Source organism: Lactuca virosa, chromosome 2 (assembly GCF_052849685.1).
Source record: "Lactuca virosa cultivar CGN04683 chromosome 2, Lactuca_virosa_CGN04683_v6, whole genome shotgun sequence".
NCBI classification, from domain to species: Eukaryota; Viridiplantae; Streptophyta; class Magnoliopsida; order Asterales; family Asteraceae; genus Lactuca; species Lactuca virosa.
In genome coordinates this window covers 152,804,491-152,828,289 of record NC_136427.1, presented here as the reverse complement: position 1 = coordinate 152,828,289, position 23,799 = coordinate 152,804,491, and the positions used below count along the sequence as shown (strand labels likewise).

The 23,799-nt window shown below is 36.3% G+C and overlaps 6 non-coding genes across 6 annotated transcripts; all 6 read right to left on the bottom strand.

The window, feature by feature from the left end:
* Positions 1-11,898: 11,898 nt before the first annotated feature.
* Positions 11,899-11,990, bottom strand: LOC145161818 (small nucleolar RNA Z221/R21b). Its single transcript, XR_013738692.1, has one exon. It is a non-coding gene; the product is annotated as a small nucleolar RNA Z221/R21b (small nucleolar RNA).
* Positions 11,991-12,033: 43 nt separating this feature from the next.
* On the bottom strand, positions 12,034-12,135 carry LOC145161815 (small nucleolar RNA R64/Z200 family). The gene has a single exon (XR_013738688.1). It is a non-coding gene; the product is annotated as a small nucleolar RNA R64/Z200 family (small nucleolar RNA).
* Positions 12,136-12,215: 80 nt separating this feature from the next.
* LOC145161897 (small nucleolar RNA SNORD18) lies at positions 12,216-12,293 on the bottom strand. The gene has a single exon (XR_013738755.1). It is a non-coding gene; the product is annotated as a small nucleolar RNA SNORD18 (small nucleolar RNA).
* A 43-nt stretch (positions 12,294-12,336) lies between these two features.
* LOC145161809 (small nucleolar RNA Z199) lies at positions 12,337-12,416 on the bottom strand. The gene has a single exon (XR_013738683.1). It is a non-coding gene; the product is annotated as a small nucleolar RNA Z199 (small nucleolar RNA).
* Positions 12,417-12,491: 75 nt separating this feature from the next.
* LOC145161896 (small nucleolar RNA SNORD24) lies at positions 12,492-12,576 on the bottom strand. Its single transcript, XR_013738754.1, has one exon. It is a non-coding gene; the product is annotated as a small nucleolar RNA SNORD24 (small nucleolar RNA).
* A 49-nt stretch (positions 12,577-12,625) lies between these two features.
* On the bottom strand, positions 12,626-12,727 carry LOC145161812 (small nucleolar RNA R12). The gene has a single exon (XR_013738685.1). It is a non-coding gene; the product is annotated as a small nucleolar RNA R12 (small nucleolar RNA).
* Positions 12,728-23,799: the final 11,072 nt, after the last annotated feature.

Sequence of the window (23,799 nt, the reverse complement as noted above, 5' to 3'; positions counted from 1 at the left end):
CGTCTCTATTGTGCGTTTCTTCCTCAATGCGGAGGTGCTTCAACAAATCATCCCAGTAGTAGTCCTCGGATTTGTACATCGTCCTTTTGGAGAAGACTTTCCAAAAAGGTGGCAACTTTGCGATGATTGCACCGCCTTAAAAGAGTTCAGGAGCAATGGAAAACAAAGTCAATTTGTTGACTAGCACTTAGAACTCATGCAGTTGCTCCAAGATTGGTCTCTCGTCGACCATATGAAACTCTATGTGTTTAGACACAAGATAGTTGTTGGTACCTTCTTCATTGTCTTGTACTTGAGTTCCAAGGTTTTCCAAAGCTTTGAAATTTGTGATCGACGCATAAATGTTCAGACAGGCACATAAAGAAAGTTTTCATAGTTCTGCTTAAACTCTTTCAAGTCGGTGCAATCATCGGAAAATTATCATCTTCTTGGAAAAACTTCTCAAAAAGGATGATGTACAAATCCGAGAACTACTCCTTGGATGATCTATTAAAACAAATCCGTACTGAGAAGAAAACGCACAATATGGACAAGAAAAGTAAAGTTGGATCAAATATGCATCTTATGTTTGGTGGATTTTCTAGACATAAGGGTAAAAATGGATTCAAGACCAAGAAATATTTTGCTCCTAAAAAAGAGTTTAAAAAGTCAAATTATTAGCAAAATAATAATCAGAATAGATCCAAAAAGTGTCATGTCTATGGAGAGATAACTAGAAAAAGGAAAACCTCTCGCAAAAATCTGGACCTTCAAATAGATCCGCAAATGCTATTAAGGATCTCACCCACCTGGTAACAAACATGGGTCTTGAAGAAATCAACATGATCTCCTCCTTTACTTAGTGCAGCTCAGGTTTATGGATTCTGACTCAAAGGTAGTTTATGGATTCTGGTGCTACAATTCATGTTTATGAAAGGAATAAGGTTTGCAATTGAGAGAGAATGATAGAGTTTACGTTTGTAGAATGTGCAAATGAATTCATTTGTACTTTAAATATGGAAGTAAACTCATGAGGTGTGATGTGATATGTTCGTTGGTAACTGTATCTTATCACATTGGGATGTTGAATTAGATAAGATTTGAAGAGAGTTTACGGTTAAACACTTTTAATATGAAGTGTTCATGGTCTAAAAATATCAAATGGTGAAGGGTTTTCGGATCTTAAAGTCAAGGAAGAGGGGTTTACGGTTACTTTTTCAATTCCTAATGTGTTCATGGTCAAGGGAATGGAGGGTTCACGGTCAAGGGATATTCTAGAAGGGGTGTATTTCTACCTAGGTTAATTCATGGAGGGGTTTTTGGTTTTATGCAAACCGTGAACACCCTTTTTGGTGTCATTTACAATCCGTAAACCTCATATTGAATTAATTCCAATTCCGTAACCCCCATATTGAATTGATTACATTGGGTGAAAACTCATTTATGAGAGTTATTTATGTTTTAAACCCTTAATCTTTTAACTTATGTTCATTTATACTACTCTAATTTAGCTTAGGTTTCAATCCATCCTTCTTTGTTAACTCTTTAAACTTATTATATTGACTTGTATATTGAGTTATAAATGTATAGTTTCAATATAAGTGTTCATAACTTGTAAATAAATATGATTTACAAGGTATGTATATAAAATAACTTATATAAACATGTCCTTAAGGTATTCAAGTTCCTATGGTATTAATGCTATGATATGGATTTACTTGCATACGATTGTAGCTTAGGCTTTTATTCGAATAAGTTTCAACTTACATTGATTTGAAATTACGGGTTGTTACAGAAAAAGACAAAGGAAAAGGGATCGTTGAAGAGGACAACGATGATGAAAACCCGAAAATGTCCGAGTCTGAAAGAATCGCAATGGAGAAATAAGACAAAGAGCTTGACGAGCTCAATGCTCTTAAAAAGAAGTTTGAGGCGAAAGAAGCGGAGACCAAGAATGCGAAAATTATTCTTGAAACTCAAAAATCTTTGTTTCCAGCATGGTCTCACGAACACATTCAGAAGGAAGCCATAGAGGAACCGAATCTCTACTGGTTGGAGCCCACAACCTCGTTTGATTTGTCTAATGATGTGGAATGTCAGTTTGATTTTCCCATCACTCCGAGGGCTTTTCTCTTTCGTTGTTTTGAGTCGATTGAGAAATCCATGATCTCCGATACTGCAGTAAATCGAAAACTCTTTTCGTTTTACTTGAAATATGCGAAACCGCAGTATGAGACATGGAACTTAATGAAAATTGTGGCATTGAAGGTTGGACTGCCAATTCAGACTGAAGACTTCCTGAACATCTAGTTTAAAGGATTTCAAGGTGCCAATCGCGAGCCTCATGAGTTCACGTTGGCTAACTTGCCATTTATGAACCCCCACGACTGGTTATCTATGTTCCTCATTGTACCAAAGGATATTCAGAAGTATGAGCCTAACGTTGAACACTTGAAGCGTATGATCAAGTGCTATATTCTTGAATTTGCAAAGATGGATGTTGAGATCGCATCCGTTTTGAAGAAGATGCCGATTGTGAAGCCCGAAGAACAACCTAAAGACATCCAGCACTTGAAGACATGGATAATACGAAAGGAGCATTGGAGTATTGTCTACAAGAGAAAAGAAGGTGAAGTGGTTCAAAACCGCATGTTCTTTTTAAGGGACAAACACTTATGCTCATCTTCAGCTCTCAATACTATCTTAACTTCTGTCGAAGCTCACAAAGCAAAATTTGCTGATGACATCAAGTGTGTTGCGAATATGATACGTTGATATCTGTCAGTTCGAGGCTCACTTTTGAAGATTATGCCGAAGATCTTTATTGCACAATGACTACCATGAAGACCTCCTTCCAATTTGACACAAAGGGTGAGATTGTTAAGACTTTATTTGTTGTGTCAATTGGTTGTATTCGGATTTTAGTGAACATATTCCGATTCCGAAATGGGCATGTCCATCTTCGGAATGTTAGCCCAGTTGGTCTATAAATAGCGATATGTTCCTTTTGTATTGTGTCGTTCTTTCTGTAATTGTTTTTTCACTCATAGAATAGTTCCGTGTTGCGAACTATTCTTTGTGCTTATTAATACAGATTGAGCTTGTTTCATTTCATATCATTCTCATTATTTGAATCGTTTTAGCTTTTCATATATAGAATATATCGGTCTTATCATTGAGGATAAGGGTAAGCCTTCTTCCTCAGAAGGGGGAAAAATATATGGGAATCCAAGTAAGTTCAAACTCCTCTTTGGGATCAGACAAACCTAAGCCTCCCCCTCAAAAGACTCCAACCCCTCCTCACTCTCCTTAGAAAACTCAACCGCAATCCCCTCCAAGATCTCCTCCAAAGAACAAAACTCCAACTCCTCCAAGATCTCCCCTAAAAAAGCCTTCACCCATCCAAGAAAAGCAACCAGACCCTTCCATGTCCGATGACATTTCCTTTGATTCCCCCAAAACAAGGCAGAAGAAATCGGACTGGAGAGCAACCAAGCTAGTTGAGTACATTTGCCAAATTCAAGGTTTTGACATGAGAGTGGATGAATCTCTTATCAATTCTTAGGTCAATCTGATGCGCAGACTCATGGACTCTGATTACATCCTTCATCTCACCCAATCTAAACCATCTAGAGCATATTGAAATATCCCTCTCTCACCCAACGCTAAATAATATCCAATATTTAATCCATTTGATCAGAATATCCCCGACGAGAAGAGATTGCCCATGGAGTTTGAAAGACTAAACTTGTTTCATAACAAGTATGGAAAATCAATTGGGGAAATTTGGTCGTGTGACATACCTGATGATGTGACAACTTACAAACCGAGGTCTTTCAAAGGAGAAACACATTACCAATACACTCTTTCATGCTACGGCAAAGAATATCACAGAACTCAAGCAGACTTTGTCGACATGAATCCTGAAGAACTCTTTCTTATTGCAAGGGTCTTCCAACTCAAATCGCTAAAACACCTGAAGATGGAAGGTGCTTATATTAGGGTTGCTGGTTTTCTCAGAGATTACGTATGTGACTTTGAAAAAATTGATGCTGAAATCCATTCCGCCCTTGCAATAAAAATGAACTTCCTCCACTTGAACAACCCAATTACATTATCGAAGGGATTCAAGACTTGAGCCTCGGAGCTACAACTTTTCCAAAACTTGGCATTGTTTTCAAGCTTTCTAGAGACAGCGAAAAGTTCTTTCTGCTAGCCACTACATTTCATCGATGATCTGCCAAACAACTGGAAGGGACTCTCACCATGGCTCAGAAGACTAAAAACACCACTGAAGAGGTGAAGTATGAAATCGCCCGGAGTATGTAACACCGTAAATTTTCAAATAAATTTTTCATTTTTAAATCACATAAAAACTCAATGTCACATGTTCTCAAAAGCACAATGTATCAAATGTCAAACACAAGTCAACAAAACAACTGATAATCCTAGAACCCACAACATAATCTGCAACAAGTGTGTACAATCAAGCCGACGCCTTCCCGCGATCCTGAGAAGTACCTGAAACACATATCACATAACACTGTAAGCACAAAGCTTAGTGAGTTCCCCAAAATACCACAAACACAAATAATAAGCCTCTCATGGCTATGGCTCGGCATGCACCCTCCGGTCATGCGTCTCGGTGAGGACCCTCCGGTCTCACGGCTCAGTGTGGACCCTCTGGTCATGTGTCTCAGTGAAGACCCTCCGGTCTCACAGCTCGTGTCGGACCCTCCAGTCCTATATCTAAGTGAAGACCCTCCGGTCTCACAACTTGGTTTGGATCCTCCGGTCCTATCTCAGTATTGCACAGAAAATATAGCATATATCACAAAGACAAGATGCATAATCTCACATAACTCAATATAAGCACATAGGACCCTCCGGTCGATAACTCAAATAAGTCCCTCCGGTCACACAGCATTACCACTCAGGTAAGTATAGTGAGAAGACTCACCTCGTAAGTAAGCAAGTAGATCTAGTACCCCGCGAACAGTCTAGACTCCGCCTACACAACATAATTATCTCTAATAAGCAAATTTGTAATAACTACTCGAGATGCTAAGCTAACTACTCTACCAGATCTCAAAAAGGGTGAAAAGACCATTTTACCCATCCATGGTCTCCAAAGTCCACAATTGACCAAACCCTAAAAGTCAACGGAAGTCAACACTTGAGTCAACAGCCCATGTTGACCGAACTCGGCGAGTGCACCTATGTGACTCATCGAGCTCCCTTGTCCTTAGAAAATCGGGAAAACTCCAACTCAACTCGTCGAGTTGTCTCACCAACTCACCGAGTTGTAGCGCGTTCAGACTATCGGGGAAACGCTTGCTGACTCGTCGAGTTGGCTCATGCACTCATCGAGTCCCTCTAGTCAAATTCTCATTTCGACGATTCTAAGCAGAAATAATGTCCCAAACTCTACATCTAGCCTCCCAAGGCTGAAATACCACGTAAAGCTGGAAGCTTTACGTTCATGCATGGCATCGAGGGCTCAAAATGCCATAATAAGCTCTATATGGGGTCTAATGCATAAAAGTTTGTCTTTAGCTGGATAAAGCTTGGATCTTTGGACTCAAGGGACCTCCTTCAGTCCAGATCTGATGTCTCAACTTCATGTCATGCTCAAATGACTCAATACCCAAAAGATGGATGAGAGAAAGCCCTAAAACTCCCTAGAAAGAGATCTATCAAAGAAATGATCAAGGTGGTAGTTTTTTACCTCCAAACTGAAGCTAGCACCAAAAAACTCTTGATCCAAAAGCCTCTTCTCGTTCCAAGCCTTGATGCTCTTCACTCCCCTTCCAAATGTGCACTAGAACACTCAAAGTTAGCTTCTCTTTCTCTCACAAACGAATACACTCGATTAAGGTTTCTCACAGAGTAGAATGGTGATAAGGGAGGCGGAAATGAAGGCTTAAGGTCCTTTAAATAAGACACAAACCCTGAAAATTAGGGTTTTCTCACTCAGCACCTACTCGTCGAGTTGGGGTCCCCCAACTCGTCGAGTAGACTCTAAAAATCACGCGGTCATTTACTCCTTAACTCGGTGAGTTGGGGCATCCAACTCGTCGAGTTGCTCTGAAATACGAATGCAAATTTAATTAATATTATACATGGGATTCGGGATGTTACAGAGTATCAAATGGATTATGGAAGTAAGGAGGTTCTAGTGGATCATTATCAAGTTTCTCAAACTTGATATGTGAAAGAGATAGATGCGAGGTCACTTAGGGGGAAATTGTTGAAACATGAAGTGACCCTCGGTATCTAAGAAATGTATCGATGAACCGAAGACCTGTCTTGCCTGTTGCGGTATGGTTTTAACTGAAGATCAGACACGAAGACTTGAAGATCAGACCCGAAGACTTGAAGAGTAATACTAAAGACTTGTGAAACAGGAATGAAGAATGTTAACCCCAGGAGAAGAGAGTACTCTGACTTTGGAATATTTAATTGTTTATCACATGCTAAGTTTTACTTTAAATATATGACCATGTTGATCGATCTAAAAAAAGACTTCCAAACTTACATTGTATTTTACTCTTTATTCGAATACAAGTATTCATTATCTTTATCTTCTACTTACGTTGTTCATCATTTACTAACAAGGTTTGAATGCAAACCGTGTTACGATTCAACTAAGTATTATTACTTGCTTATATTTATTAATTAAACTTGTGGCTATATATATATATATATATATATATATATATATATATATATATATATATATATATATATATATCTTATTATCATTCTGTATATTTCATTGTTGAGCTTACTGAAAGATCCATTGAGATTAACTTATATTCCGCAAATCAATCTAAAGTTCTTCTCTCAACAGTTTTCATGAACCTTTAGAAGATAAACAACTAATCTTCACTTGAAGCGGCATCACCTCTAAATCATATAGGAAAAGTTTTATAACATCTTTGTTGCTTAGATGTCTCTAAAACTTTGTTAAGAGCCTTAACTCAACCTCATTCTCGGCAAGGGCGTAATATCCTACCTCACATGGATCTATCGTTAATGATAGTACAATCTATCATTAGTGAGTTCGTTGTTACTCTTTAAAATTGAGTATTATGAGCACTAATATCATGTTTGGTTTCCATTACTAACGATTATGTTTAGTTTCACACTTGAATCAAAAGGAGTGTTGAATTCCTTAATATTCAAATGTTGAAACTTGGTCATAATTTTCTCTATGTAATGAGATTGACTTAGAGAAATTTGACTACCTGTTCTTTTCACCTTTATACCAAGAATAGTATTTACTTCTCCTAGATCTTTCATCTTAAAGTTCGAGGACAGGTATTTCTTCGTCTCAAGAATACCTTCTAGGTGAATACCAATGACCAACATGTCATCGACATAAAGACAGATTATGAATGTGTATTCAGAAGTGCATTTTGAAAAAATACATATGTCAGCACTATTATGTTTGAATCCAAAAATAATCACAGTGGTGACAAATCTCTCATGCCACTATTTGGGAGCTTGCTTCAAACCATATAATGATTTAATAAGTCTACACACTTTGTTTTCTTGTCCATGTATCACGAAACCTTCATGTTGCTCCAAGTAAATCTGCTCTTTGAGATAACCATTTAGATAGGTTGTCTTTACATCCATTTGATGAATGTACAGTCCTTTCAAAGCTAATATTGCTATGAGAGTTCTTATCGAACTATTTCTAGCAATTGGGACATAAGTATCGAAATAACTGATTCTTTCTCGTTGTCTGTAGCCTTTAGCAACTAATCTTGCTTTATAGGCAGATATTTATCCATCTGGATGATATTTTCTCTTGAATATCCATTTGGATCCAATGGGTCTTCTCCCCTTGGGTAGATCAGCTAACTCCCAAGTTCCGTTTCACATAATTGAATACATTTCGACATTGATGGCTTCCTTCCACATAGGAGCATCTCTAGACGATATGGCTTCAGTGAAGGTCTTAGGTTCATCATCTAAATTTATGGTAAAAATGACCTCTCTCGTCACTTTCGTTTGAGTACCTTTAACCAAGTAAGAGTAAAACTTATCTCCTAGATTTTTCTCTTTTCTTTCCCTTGTACTTCTCCTTGGTTCCTTTATAACCTGAGAAGGTCGAACTTTTCCGCGATAAGTACTTAGGGTTATCGTTAAGTTTGAGTTTTCAACATCTCTTGAATACCTGTCTTGGAAGAATTCTACATCTCTGGATTCTACGGCAATATCCATACTATCACTATCACTCTCAGTGACAATAACACCATCACTAAAATCAACATCTATAACAGAAATACGAAGCCCAGATCCATTATGATCATCAACATCTTCATTCAGGTCCATTCTCTATTACCTACTTGTAACCATTCTACGGCAATAGCCTTTAGCAACTAATCTTGCTTTATGGTAAACTACACACGACCATTCTCTATTACCTACTTGTAACCATTCTTGTCAAACTTAGCGGCAGATAAGAGTCCCTTCGAGATACCAGGAACATGTAACACATCTCGAAGAGTGAATCTACAATCATTGCGGAAATTCAAGACCACTGTGCCAATTCTACGAACACTCACTCTATGACCATCAGCACAACCCACCACAGTTCCTTCAGGTACAGGACCATATTTATGGAAGTCTGACTCGCTTCCGCAAACATGAACTGTAGCTCCAGAATCCATAAACTAACCTCATGTCGTCACTGCTCGAGTAAGGGAAGAGATCAAGTTGACACCTTCAAGACCCACGTTTGCTACCAGGTGGGTGAGATCCTCAATAGCATTTGCGAATCCTTTTGAAGGTCCAGATTTTCAAAAGGGTATTCCCTTGCATAGTGACATGTCTCTCTGTAGACAAGACAATTTCCTGATTTCTTTTGTTGGTTATTATTTTGCTAATAGTTTAAATTCTTGATCTCCTTAGGACCATCAGCACAAACAACCACAGTTCCTTCAGGTACAGGACCGTAATTATGGAAGTCTGTCTCGCTTCTATAAACATGAACTGCAACTCTAGAATCCATCAACCAACCTCGAGTCACCACTGCTCGAGTAAGGAAAGAGATAATGTTGACTTCTTGGAGACTCATATTTGCTACCAAGTGGGTGAGATCCTCAATAGCATTTACGGAACCGTTTGAAAGTCCAGATTTTCGCGAGGGCATTCCCTTGCATAGTGACCTGTCTCTCCGCAGACATGACACTTTCCGGATCTCTTCTGTTGGATATTATTTTGCTGATAATTTGACTTCTTGAACTCCTTCTTAGGAGCCAAACCTTTGTTGTTCTTGAACCCATTGCGCGTTTGAAGGTCCAGATTTTCGTGAGATCATGATGCACATTTGATCCAACTTTACTTTTCTCGTCTCTATTGTGCGTTTCTTCCTCAATGCGGAGGTGCTTCAACAAATCATCCCAGTAGTAGTCCTCGGATTTGTACATCGTCCTTTTGGAGAAGACTTTCCAAAAAGGTGGCAACTTTGCGATGATTGCACCGCCTTAAAAGAGTTCAGGAGCAATGGAAAACAAAGTCAATTTGTTGACTAGCACTTAGAGCTCATGCAGTTGCTCCAAGATTGGTCTCTCGTCGACCATATGAAACTCTATGTGTTTAGACACAAGATAGTTGTTGGTACCTTCTTCATTGTCTTGTACTTGAGTTCCAAGGTTTTCCAAAGCTTTGAAATTTGTGATCGACGCATAAATGTTCAGACAGGCACATAAAGAAAGTTTTCATAGTTCTGCTTAAACTCTTTCAAGTCGGTGCAATCATCGGAAAATTATCATCTTCTTGGAAAAACTTCTCAAAAAGGATGATGTACAAATCCGAGAACTACTCCTTGGATGATCTATTAAAACAAATCCGTACTGAGAAGAAAACGCACAATATGGACAAGAAAAGTAAAGTTGGATCAAATATGCATCTTATGTTTGGTGGATTTTCTAGACATAAGGGTAAAAATGGATTCAAGACCAAGAAATATTTTGCTCCTAAAAAAGAGTTTAAAAAGTCAAATTATTAGCAAAATAATAATCAGAATAGATCCAAAAAGTGTCATGTCTATGGAGAGATAACTAGAAAAAGGAAAACCTCTCGCAAAAATCTGGACCTTCAAATAGATCCGCAAATGCTATTAAGGATCTCACCCACCTGGTAACAAACATGGGTCTTGAAGAAATCAACATGATCTCCTCCTTTACTTAGTGCAGCTCAGGTTTATGGATTCTGACTCAAAGGTAGTTTATGGATTCTGGTGCTACAATTCATGTTTATGAAAGCCAATGAGACTTCCATAATTATTATCTTATACCTCAAGGAACTAGGGTGGTTTGAGGAAACTATAGTTGTTTGTTCTAAGGACTAATTATAGTCAACCACAAAACTTGGTGGTTTGTGCTAAGAAACTGATTATAGGTGGTTTGTGCTAAGGAACTAAGTATAATCAACCACAAAACTCGGTGTTTGTGCTAAGAAACTAATTATGGGTACCTAAAGGACCTGTGGAGGCTTGTGCTAAGGAACAAATTATAGTCCACTCTCATGGTTTGTGATAAGAAACTACGGAGGTTTATGTTGATGGTCATAAAGTGATCGGTCGTTGTCTTAATTTAATTTCCACAATGACTTTAATTTTCACAATGACTGTAGAGTCACACTATGAGATGTGTTACAATAAAAATATGGGCTAATTACTAATCTAGCCAAATTAAGAAAGTAATTAATCATTTTTAGCTAAAAATTAGGAATTGCCACAAAATAGCCCACGAAACCGTAGGTTTTTTTAGAATCGTCTACTGTTTCGCTAACTCGTACTGTCTTGTGTTTAGTATTAAAAAAATCATTTTGAAGATATAAAATTATAGGTTTTTTTAAAACCTACAGTTTTCTCTAAAAAACATGGTTTCCATAACCATAGCTTACCGTTTTGGGTTAAATCTATAGTTTTCTTTTTTTTTAATGAAAACTACGGTTTTGGGTTGAAGTCTACTGTTTTGGGTTAAAAAGCTACGGTTTTTTTTTATTTTTTTTGTTTTTTTCAAAAAAAAAAATTATCCCCATATATAATAATTACTCTTAATCAACAATACGGTAAAATTTTGATTAAAAATAGACTCTTGTTTTTCGAATGCTCTATTGAGAGAAAATAATAGATAATGAAAAAAAATAAAAAAAAAATAACATGAAAAATAAGACATTATATTCTATGGGTTAATGGGCCAAAAAAAAAAAACAGACCACAAAAGAATAATCATTTGCAACGAAAGAGTAACTTTCAAAGATTGACCGTAGTCAACATTCTTTAACCTATCTACTAGATTAGTATTTTCCCTAAAAACATTAATTTTCTACAATGCATCTAGAGTTGCACTTCGAGATGTATTACATTCAAAGTATCAATTTTCCACCATGATTCTAGAGTTACACTTGGAGAAATGATTAGAACACTGGCTTCTAGTAATCTTACTTTTCATTATTATTTTGTTTTTTCTTTTGATTTCGTTTAATCAAACATTTTAAACTGTATGCTTGATGTGTTACTTTTTGATTCCATTTTCCGTCACAATTTTTCCCTTTATAAGGTTTGCTAACAAAGTAACAATACTGTAAAAATTTGTTTGGATGTGAATACCTGATACGTCATGAAAATACTAATATTTAAAGACACATTATAAATTATTTTAAACCAGAAAACAAGATAATGATTTATGATTACATAAATAAAAGAGGAACCATCAGAAACCAAAATTTTATCCACAAATGCTAATAAAAGCTATACGGTCCGCATCATGGTTTAATCTCCCAAATAGGGAAATTCCATCACCTGGGTCCTCTTTTAAACGATCACAAAAAATATATAAAATAATAAAAAATAAATAAAAGATGTTTAATCATATTAAACATCCAGACAATAAAATTGGGCTCAGAAACAAAATATGGGTTATGAGAAAGTTTATCGATCACAATGAATCAGAGTGGTGCATGACTTTCCTGTTTTATCATCATTGCCCTTCGTAAATCAATTCATAAAAATCACAAAGTGATGTATTTTCAAATCTGTTCAGATTTATGAACTTGTAATCTCATTGTCTCCTTGTTTAAAAGAAACTCTGAAGTCTGACATGTGATAAGTTTCATAATTCATCAAAACAGATACGAATATTCAACAAATACAAAAAAAAAACAAAAATAAGATAGAAGATTGAAAAAACGAATAAGGTCGATAATTGAGTATGGAGATCAGAGTTTGGTTACAAATCTGTCGTCACAGTAAATTCAGAAACACGGACCAATAAATTTGCTCATCATATCTCAAAAAAACTAACATAACAAGAGGTAAAAATCAGATTAATTGTTGAGCATCAGAGACTTAAATACTAATAATCACGAACACTTAGTTCGATCATCTTGTTGCAGTTATTTTCTCATCACTTGGCAAACGAAACAGATATAAAATGGTTTTACAAGAAGTGAAAATTTTGAAAACGAAATACCAAATCCAAAATAGAAGAGGCCTCAGAGATCTTGGTGGATAATGAATCATCAAATGGGATAATCCCATCAAGAGTAGCAAATATCTTTCTTACATCAATGGCCACAACAGTAGACAAAAAACTCGATTAAAGTGAATTTGATAAATCGTAGTATGAGTCAGAAATGGAGTGTAAGATCACCTTCCTCTTCAAATAAAAACTATTATAAAGAGAAAATCATTGGGAATCCGAATGATTTTTTTCATCATGCTCATAATTATAAGAACAAAACGATTTTTTCTTATAGAAGAGATTAGAGAGTATGAATGTATCTACCTTGTCACCGAAAAGCCCTAGCTAAAGAGGAAGATCCGGAGCTAAAGGTAGCCACATATAGAATTCAAATATATGTGATCGAAATAGTTCATTTAGCCTAATGATAGATCCCTTAATCCACCGTTGAAATTGGACTCCGATCAAGGAATTGCAATATCAGGCTTAATGATAACACCATTCAACAGACTAATAACGATGAAGTACAAGTAAATCGAGTATTACTGAAACCAACAACACGTAGAAAGCTAGATGAGATAATGGATTCTAAGCTACTCAAACATAAGATTTACAAAGAGATGAAGTAGCTAGCTAGCTGCGATTGAGTTGTTTGGTTGCATTGACGAGGATGTATTTTATATACAGATGTAAATTAGGGATACTGTGTTTAAACCCTAGGTTGCTGCGGCTTCGTTATGTTCTTTTACGGGCTTTTTTTAGAAAGAGCTAGCCCGTCAAGTTTCAGACTATGGGCAACAAACATAGACAATCGTTTAGTCCTTTAAGGGCTTGGGCTCATCTTTTCGAAAAAAAATTAGTTGTTTCTTATTTTCAAACCCAAAATTAATAAATTGAAAATTTAAGAGACCTCTTAATTTTTATACATGGTTGCATATGAATTTATGTCTCTTGATTTAGAAGATGTCTCGTAAACATTTAGGTGTTGTTTGTTTTTTTATAAAAAAAAACGTCTTCAGACCTCTTATTGTTGCGTGGCGCAACACACACACAACACTTTTCATTTCGCAGATGTTTGTTTTTTAGAAGTTTTCGGAGTAAAAAACATATACGTGTGTTCTGTTTGGGGCAGCATTTGTATTGCATCTTCCAACCTCTTCTTTTTTTCTTGTTGAAATCTTGATAAATTTTGATTATATTTTGTTGAATTCTTGTTTCACCTACTTTTTTTCGTTTTTTTTTTTATTCTTGCTAAATTATTTTTTTCTTTTCGTTTTTTATATTGAATAATAATAATTTCTTGTTGAAATATCATTATTTTTTGCTGAAATATTTTGGTATTAAAAAACTATTTTCGTTATATAAAATCAGTTTATTTTATTTTTTTAATATTTGCAGCAGCATGCAGATGTTAAACAACAAACACGTTTCTTATTACAGTCTGCAGTCATTTGGTCCACATCTTCTGTTGTAGAGGGTTGCAGAGGTATGTCACACCCCCGAACCAGAAACAACGAAAACGTTCGGGGGTTAGGTGACTTCATCTTCTAATATCATCACAGTGTATATAATTGAAATAAAACATCATCATCATCACAGATACAATATAACAACCATCATAGTTTACATAAGTGTGTTGGGTTACAAATTACATTCCAAATGTTTAATGTATGATGATAACAAAATACAACAAAATCCGCGTGTTCTTGATGACCACCCTGCTTAACGATTTCATGAGGATACAAGTTATTTTGAAAACATCAACATATATAATGTTGGTGAGTTCATAAGCATGTTTGTATGAAAAATTTTGTATCACTTTGTAAACACCAGAAAATCCGATATTTTCTGTAAAAATGGTTTGAAAGTTTTGTATCAAATCTTGTATTAAAGCATGTGTGTTTCTGTTTTGAAAATGTATAAAGAGAGTATTCCAGAAAATCCTATATTTTCTGTTTGTAATAGTGTTGTGGTCTTAAAACCCCAAGACCGAAAAATGGTGTTTATACGGTTTTGTAATAGCATTAATATATATGTAATTTCGTAAGTTTACAATGGAGTTAATCTCTATGTGAGTCGTTATAATCATACTTGATATGACTGATCTGCCTGTCATGACGTTTTTCAGGCATCGACTTGTTTAAGGTAAGACATTTGTCACCCTAGACTGGTCTAGTCTAGCTGTAGCGAACAGCTCAAGTGCGGGGCTGTCAACCGTGTATAGATCTATACACAAACTCTCGCTCTCCCTCCAGGAGACTCTAGTTATAACTACAGGACTGAAGGTTGTACACTAGGTAGGTACGAATGAAGGAACGTCTCACAAGAACCTTAACTAAATTTACGCGAACAGTGTGACACGCTATTTAATGTTTTGAATAATGTTTTCTTGTATGTATTTAGGTTACAAGGCCTAATGTGTATGTACATGAATGAATGAGGCCCAATAAGCATGAAATGTGTATACAAGGTTCGTCTAGCATGTAAATGGGTTAACAATGCCCAATAAACATGTAAGGAGTATACAGGACCTATGAAGCATGTAAATGGGTCACTAAGGCCCAATAAACATGTAATGAATGTATCAGACCCAATAAGCATGTAAATGGACCACGAAGGCCCAATAACATGAAAATGGGTAAACAAGGCCCAATAAAAGTGAGAATGACGTAATTAGCCCGTTTGTTATTATATTCCTTGTTTTAGCTCAATTATTTACCAAAATGACATAAAAGACCCACTTTTTGTAAAAATGACATTTTTGGCCCATTAAGCCGAAAATTTACAATTAAGGCACAAATTTTTGTAAAAATGACACTTTAGGCCCATTAAGACTGAAAATTTACATTTAAGGGCTCATTTTGAATAAAATGACATTTTCAGCCCACCTTTGATAGAAATAACATTTTCGGCCCAAATTTAATAGAAATGACATTTTCAGCCTATATAACCGAAAATTTACATTTTTGGCCCATGTTTGTTTAAAATGACATTTTAATCCATGAAAAGTCAATAATTACCTTTTTAGGCCCATGAAACAGTGAATTTCTAAATAAGATCCATTTTTGTGAAAATTGACAAATTTATCCCATTAAAACCGTGAAGGCCCAAATAGAAGCCCGTTTTGTGAAAATTAACACTTTTGGCCCATTTGAAACCGTGAATATCATAAAGATCCATTTTTATTTAAAAATGACTATTTTGGTCCTCTCAAAACTGTGAGTTAACATAAGGAGCTCACTTTTTGTTTATTTGTCAAAAATGTTCCCTTATACGGTTTTATTTAATTTTCAAACATCCTTAGCATGTTTAATCTTTTCAACTTCATAATAAGTCGCATAAGGTGGTTTAGTTTACAAACATCACCAAGTTTAGTAGATATTTCGAGTTTGGTGAAGGTTTAACATGTTTTCATAACAAAATCACAACGTATAATATGAAAACACACATATGCATGCATAAATACATAGATCTAACACAAAAAGCAACTTGTATCCTCCCCCAAAACATAGTAAAAATCGAAAACAAGAGGGGTATGAACTCACTTTGGGTAATGGATCGGTTTTGGTGAGAAGTTTGAAGGAGTTTTCGGCCAAGCAAGCTCCTTTGATGAGATTTTTTCGGTTCCTAAAGAGTTCTAGGAGTATGATCACAAAACAAATGTGTTAGGAGGAGTGATCTAGCATAAGAACGAAGTTACACATCTTGGGTATGTAGTGACTTACCAAGTTTGCAAGCTTGAAGGCCTTTTTGAGTTAACCACACACCCACAGTTTTAGAAGAGGAAAAGAAAGAGAGTTTTTCCTTTAAGGGTGATCAAGAAAATGAAGGTGGTGATGATGTTCTTTTGGCCGAGATTTTAAGAAGGAAGAGAGAAAAAGATTAGCTTGGTTAATACATGAAGGATTTGGTCTTAGAAATATGGGAGGTATTAGCTTGGATTACCTCAATATAAACATGAGTTGTCATCAATTTAATCAATTCAATTCTTTTTTTTATATAAACCGAGAATTAGGGAGAAAGGAAAAGGAATTTAGATGTTGGGCTTAAATTGCATGAGCCCATTAGGGATTTTCGATTTATGTGGGCCCACATGAGAGTTTACGGCCCAAAAAGGTTCAAGAAAATGTTTACAGCCCAATAAGGCTCATGAAGAGTTTTGTGGCCCAAAATCAATTACTTTGTGAATGTGGATCCAATTAGGGCCCAAATGAGGTATCTTAACCCAAAATAATCAAGTTGAGGGTTTATTGGCCCATTAGGCCCAATAAATGATTCCTGACCCAATAAGGGTTTGAACCGGGAAATTAGGGTTACAACCCAAAGTTGAGTGAATATAGCGTATTGAATTAGGTTTAGGGCTTCACAAGTGAGTTTTGATTCGAATATTTGTTTTTGAATGAGTAATATGTATAACATCAAATTTGGAGTTACAAGATACATCAAAAGTTGATTACACATAAACAGAATTTCCTAGCCCACAAATGCTAGTTGTGACAGGTGGTTCGCAAACTTCATAAATTTTTGCTTCAAGAAAACTAACAACACCATAGATGTAAAGGCATATCTGAAAAAAATTAAAAGAACGTGACTTTTCTTTCTCCCTCCCATTGAAACTTCAATTGCAACCCATACACATCCGAACGCACCATTTGAAAAAAGTTAGCAAAGCGAACTATATAGTACCAATATAGAATATTTTTATACAACTCGGTCAACACAATAAAATATTTGTTATATGCAACTAATGATGTCATGTTATTTTTGGTTCCAATAACAAATGTTAAACGACACTATTAAACAATTGCATATAATATATGATAAATAAATAATTGAGTGGAGATGCAAGTTGTGGATCATAAAATTATGTCCGAGGACACCTACTCATCAAACTAGTTCTTTTTCGATGTCACCCAAGTTAATGAATATCAACACCTCATGGTTTAATGGTTATTCTCAATCAAAATGATCAAGAATCCACACTTATTTAGACCAACTTTCATTTTATAAAGGAACCAAATACATTTGTAATGTAAGTGCTTAACAATTATATATTTTAAAATTGTGACAAGAAAGTGAACATCATGTCATATAAGTTCCTAGCCATAATGGCTTGGATGTAGTAGTTTCTAAATGTTGTTTTTCTATTAATTGTTGGGTATTAAATGCTTGAAGGTCTACTATGTTGACTCATGAATATGTGCAACCGCTAAAGGACTACTATGATCTGATGAAGAGAAAACAAAACTGATGAACCTTGAAAAAGGCTTAACCCATATATATATATATATATATATATATATATATATATATATATATATATATATATATATATATATATATATATATATATATATATATATATATATATATATATATATATATATATATATATATATGGAGAGTAATTGATGCTGTGAAAATCTTAAATATATTCATTAATACGATTGCCTTATATAGGCTGAATACAGAGGTTTGAGTGTTCCATATTTACAGGAGAATAAGTAGTAGCTAGACTAGGTAATTTGACTATACAATTACACGTGATAATATCTAATTATACATAAGATAAATCTATTTGTGAATACCCTTAATACGCCCCCGCAAAATGGAGGATCCATCGGAGACTCCAATCTTGGTACGATTGCAAAGAAATGGAGCTCAGGATAGAGGTTTGGTGAGCATATTTGCAAGCTGGTCGTGGGAGTGAACATGATGAACTTTGAGAAGACCCGTGGAGACTTGTTCACGAACAAAATGGTAGTCTAGAGCTACATGCTTCATACGCGAGTGATAGACAGGATTCACACAGACATAAGTGGCACCTGTATTGTCACAAAAGAGAGTAGGAGGGTGTGTGATAGATATGCCGAGTTCTAGGAGCAAGTTCTTTAGCCATGCTAATTCAGCCGAAGCATTTGCCAATGCCTTATATTCTGCTTCAGTGGAGGATCTGGAGACTGACTTTTGCCTTGTAGACTTCCAAGAAACAATGTTAGAACCAAAATAAAGTAAATAAGCTGTTGTGGATCTACCTGCATCATTAACACCCCCCCCCCCAATCGGAATCTGAAAAAGTCGTGAGTGTGAGAGGAGAGGTACGATTGAGAAACAAACCATAGTGAATGGTACCCTTAAGATAACGAAGAAGACGTTTTAGAGCTTGCCAATGAGACTGGCGAGGAGCATGCATGAATTGAGAAAGTTTATTGATGGCATAGGAGATATCCGGACGAGTGAAAGCTAGGTATTGAAGTGAGCCTACAAGTTTGCGATAGGGTGTGGCATCTATAGTATGAGTAGAGTCAATAGCTGATAGGGGTTCAGAGGTGCTTAGAGGGGTGGAGACTTCCTTTGCACCGTCCATATGAAAGTGAGTGAGAACATCTTGAATGTGACGATGTTGAGACAGAAACAGACCAGATGGCGTGGGAATGACTTCAACACCGAGAAAGTGATGAAGCATTCCAAGATCTTTCAAGGAAAATTTGTTGCTAAGAGCGGAAATGAATTGAGAGAGAAATGAAGAATTGTTTCCTGTGAGTACTATATCATCTACATAGACTAGAAAATAGCTAATAATGTTATTGGTATTATAGATGAATAGAGAAGGGTCTGCCAGAGATTTCTTGAAGCCACAGTGAGTGAGGAAATTGGTGAGTTCAGTGTACCATGCCCGAGGAGCCTGTTTGAGGCCGTAAATGGATTTCTTGAGTTTACAAAGGTGATTGGGGAATTGGGGGTGAGTATAGCCCGGAGGTTGTACCATGTAAACTTCTTCATGAAGGGTACCTTGGAGAAAGGCATTATTGACATCCAGTTGTCTAAGAGACCAATCGTTGGAAAGAGCAATAGAGAGAACAGTTCGAATAGTAACCGGTTTTGTGACTGGGCTGAAAGTATCAAAGTAATCTTTCCCATACTGTTGATGAAAGCCTTTGGCAACTAAGCGAGCTTTGTATTTATCAATTGTGCCATCGGGTTTACGTTTGATTCGAAAGACCCATTTGCAGCCAATGGGTTTATGAGATGCTGGAGGTACTAGTTCCCAAGTTTGATTGTGTATGAGTGCATTAAACTCAGCTTCCATGGCATGACGCCATTGGGTGTCCTTGCTGGCTTGAAGGTGGGTGGTGGGTTCAATAGTGGGTGGTATCGGATGAATAGTGGTGGTGTTGACAAGGTTTTCGTTATAATATTTTGGGTTGCGGGTGCGGTTTCTGGGAGGAGGGTATGGGCTGGAACGAGTATTTTCAGTGTAATTTGGGATGATTGAGGGGTTGGGCGGATCAGGTGTGTGTGTGGAGCTGGGCTGAATAAGAGTATTTTGTGAGCTGGACGAAAGAGGATTGTGATGTGGGCTATTGGAGGGAGATGATAGAGGGGCTGTAGTTGAGTGGTTTATTGGTGAAGTGGGAGTAGTGGGTGCTGAAGTTGGATCAGCAACTGGATCAGCTGCTGGAGTGGGCTGCGGAACAGTAGGGATAGTGTTTTGGAGGACTGGTACAGCATAAGGGGATAAGGCAGTAGCAGTGGTAGTTGGCTCGGTTGATAGGAAGTCATTTGTAGTGGGAAGTGGGTTGTCATCATTAGAGATAGAAGCATAGGGAAAGGTGTGTTCAATGAACTGAACATGTCTTGAGTGATAGAGTTTGTGGGATATAGGGTCATAGCATTTGTATGTTGATTTGGATGCTGAATATCCAAGAAAAATGCATTTGGCGGAACGAGGGTGGAGTTTGGTGGCTGCATAGGGCCGAAGCCAAGGGAAACAGAGACAACCAAAGGGTTTAAGATTGTTATATGCGGGTGAGGAGTTGTAAAGTTTTTGGTAGGGAGAGATATTGTCAAGAATGGATGTGGGTAATCGATTAATTAGGTGAACAACCGTTTGAAAGGCATGAGACCAAAAGGTGAGAGGAAGGTGGGTATGGTGGAGGAGAGAGAGACCGGTTTCAACAATGTGTCTATGTCGTCTTTCTACAACTCCGTTTTGCTCAGGTGTGTGTGGGGGTGTTGTGAAGTGGGAGATACCATTTTCTTGTAGGTATCAAGTGAGGGCAATATACTCACCACCATTGTCTGTAAACAGAGAGATAAGAGGGGTTTTATGGTATTTTTCAGCCAGGGTTCTGAATTGAGGAAATAATATTGCGACATCATATTTTTTCTTCATTGGATAAAGCCAGGTATACTTGGAGAAAAAATCAACAAAGATGACATAGTAAAGGAAGCCATCATTAGATTGTTTGACTGGTCCCCAAACATCAGAGTAAACAAGTTCAAGAGGTTTAGAGGCAACAAATGAATTGCTACCAAATGGTAGTTTATGACTTTTATTAATGGAGCATGCATCACAATGAAAGTTATTGAAATACATTGAACTTGACTCTAAATTTAACTTCCTAAAAAGAGACTTGAGAACTTTGATAGACGGGTGACCCAGCTTGTGATGCCATGAATGAAGAGAACTGGTTGAAGTGGTGAGAGTGTTTAGTTGAGTTAGTTGACGAAGAGACTGAATGGTTGCGTAAGAGATGTCATTAATGTTCACCCCCCGCATTAGACACACCCCCGTGCGAAGATCCTTGACAGCAAAATGATGTGGAAAGAATTCAACAGAGACACGGTTAGATTTACACAGTTTGGCAACAGAAACAAGATTATTACGCAATTTTGGAACACAAAAAACATTATGCAGATGTAACGATTTTGAGGAAGTGGGGAGTATAGTATGACCAGTGTGAGAGATTGGAAGACTCATACCATTTCCTAACACAATTTCATCGGGTCCTCCATATTCTGAGAGGGTGTGGAATGAAGCCGGATTAGAAGCCACATGATGAGAAGCTCCTGTGTCAAACATCCATGGTGGGTTGGACGATGTAGGTCCTGCTGCAGTGGTATTAACCGAAGGCGATGGTGCTGTCAATGAGATGGAGATGTTGTTGTCTTTCAAGAATCGGGTAAGTTTCCTGCAGTCTTTAGTGGCGTGACCTGGAATATTACAAAATTGACAAAAAGCAGAGGATCAATTACCACTCTGAGTGAAATTGTTGGCATTTGTTGACCCAGAGAATCGATTTTGGCGAGGACCATAATTACTGAAGCGATTAAAATTGTTGGAGCTTTTGTTGTCTGTCGATTGCCTGGAATTATGACGAGAGACTTGTTTCTGAGTGTTGTTCATAGTAACGATTGTGGGTGTCGATTGATTGTCTTTGAGGGTTCTTTCATGGTCTATGAGCTTGTCAAATAGATCAGGGAAGGTGATAGTTGTGTCTCTGATTTTGAGGGCAGCAGCTATGTGAGTGTAGTCTTCACCTAATTGACTCAGAATGTGCACAATGAGGTCCTCCTCATCGATTGGACTCTGTGCTAGGGCTAATTCGTCGGCAATGCTCTTCATCTCAGTGAGGAAATCAACAATTGGACGAGACCCCTTCGGATTGTTGGCTAACCTGGACTTAAGGGAGATTATTCTTGATCGAGAGACACTTGCATAGCTGTCATTAAGTCGCTTAAAGACTTGTCTTGAAGTGTCGGCAGAGGAAACAATTGGCTGGATAGTTTTAGAACAACTGCCGAGCAGAGCGCCTAACAAGATCTGGTCTTGTCGATACCACGGGCGGTATTCCGGATTAGGCTTAGTAGCGTCAGTAGAAAGAGTCTTGGATGGGGCTTCTTGTGACCCATCAATGAAGTGATCAAGGCCTAAGCCGATTAGGGTAGATATAACCTGCTTTCGCCATATAGGAAAATTAGTGGCCGTTAATTTGATTGGAAAGTGAGATTGAGCTGTGACTTCGATAATAGCCATTAGCGACTGATAAAGGTATTGGGAATTTTTGGATCGAGAATAGCTCAGAGGAGCAAGATTAGCTCTGATACCATATGGAGAGTAATTGATACTGTGAAAATCTTAAATATATTCATTAATACGATTGCCTTATATAGGCTGAATACAGAGGTTTGAGTGTTCCATATTTACAGGAGAATAAGTAGCAGCTAGACTAGGTAATTTGAGTATACAATTGACTATACAATTACACGTGATAATATCTAATTATACATAAGATAAATCTATTTGTGAATACCCTTAATAATATATATATATATATATATATATATATATATATATATATATATATATATATATATATATATATATATATATATATATATATATATATATATATGGAAGATGAAATGAAAAAAAAATCAAACAATTGTGTCATCATACACTAACACTAATGTTGAAGAAACCGACAAATACTTCATTTTCAACACTCAAGCACATAATGCAAATCACACAAGTTACCGTCTAATGTCACCCCTTACCAAGAATACACATATATAGACAATGCCTACAATTTTTAGAATTTCTCACCGGATATGTTGCTCCAGTTATATGTTTATGTTTTTATAAATTATGTAATTTTATGAACCAACTTTTAAGTTTTTTATATTAATGAAATATTGAAGTTTAAGTTCAGTGATAAACATAACTCTTTTCTTTATAAATCCGAATTACGAATCGAAAAAACTAAACTGATGCTATCCCTATACATATTGAAATAATTTGAACTGTTGTTAAAAATGGGAAAGAAAAACATAAATTCAGAAATAATACTATCGTACAAAATCGTTTTAATAAAATATTTTGAGGAAAAGAAGAACAGTACTTTTGTAATATAATTGTTGCCATGTTGCATCTTTTTCTTAAAGATTGTTTCGATACTGATGGTATTGTTTTGACACATGATGCATGGCAAAATGAAAGGAAAAATAATTGAGGACATATTTAGAAAATTTAACTCCTTAACTTTTTATTAAATCTCTCTTTCTGAGATTATGCAAAGAATAACTAGTCATAGATGGGTAAAATGATTATATCTCTATACAATCCATTAAGATAAAAAGAAATAACACGTACTTATAGGTCAAATGCAAGTGAAAATATAAATTATATATGTTAAATACAAGCCAAATGCAAGTCTTTTTAACATCAAAATATCCAATTCCTACCTAAATACATTATATCATACACAAATATGTCATTTTTAAAAAACGGCCTTCTAGATACATGAAGAAAGGTGTTCTGTTTCCACGCACCACTTTGCAAACAAGTGAAGAACAATGATCTGCACTCCCAGAACGGGAGGAGATGAATATATATATATATATATATATATATATATATATATATATATATATATATATATATATAATTAATTTACAATAAACACCCTCACAAATTTTCAATTTACAAGCTAGTAGTTATGACTAACATCCCCCTGCAAGCGAGACGGTGGCGGACCAAGTCGAAGCATAC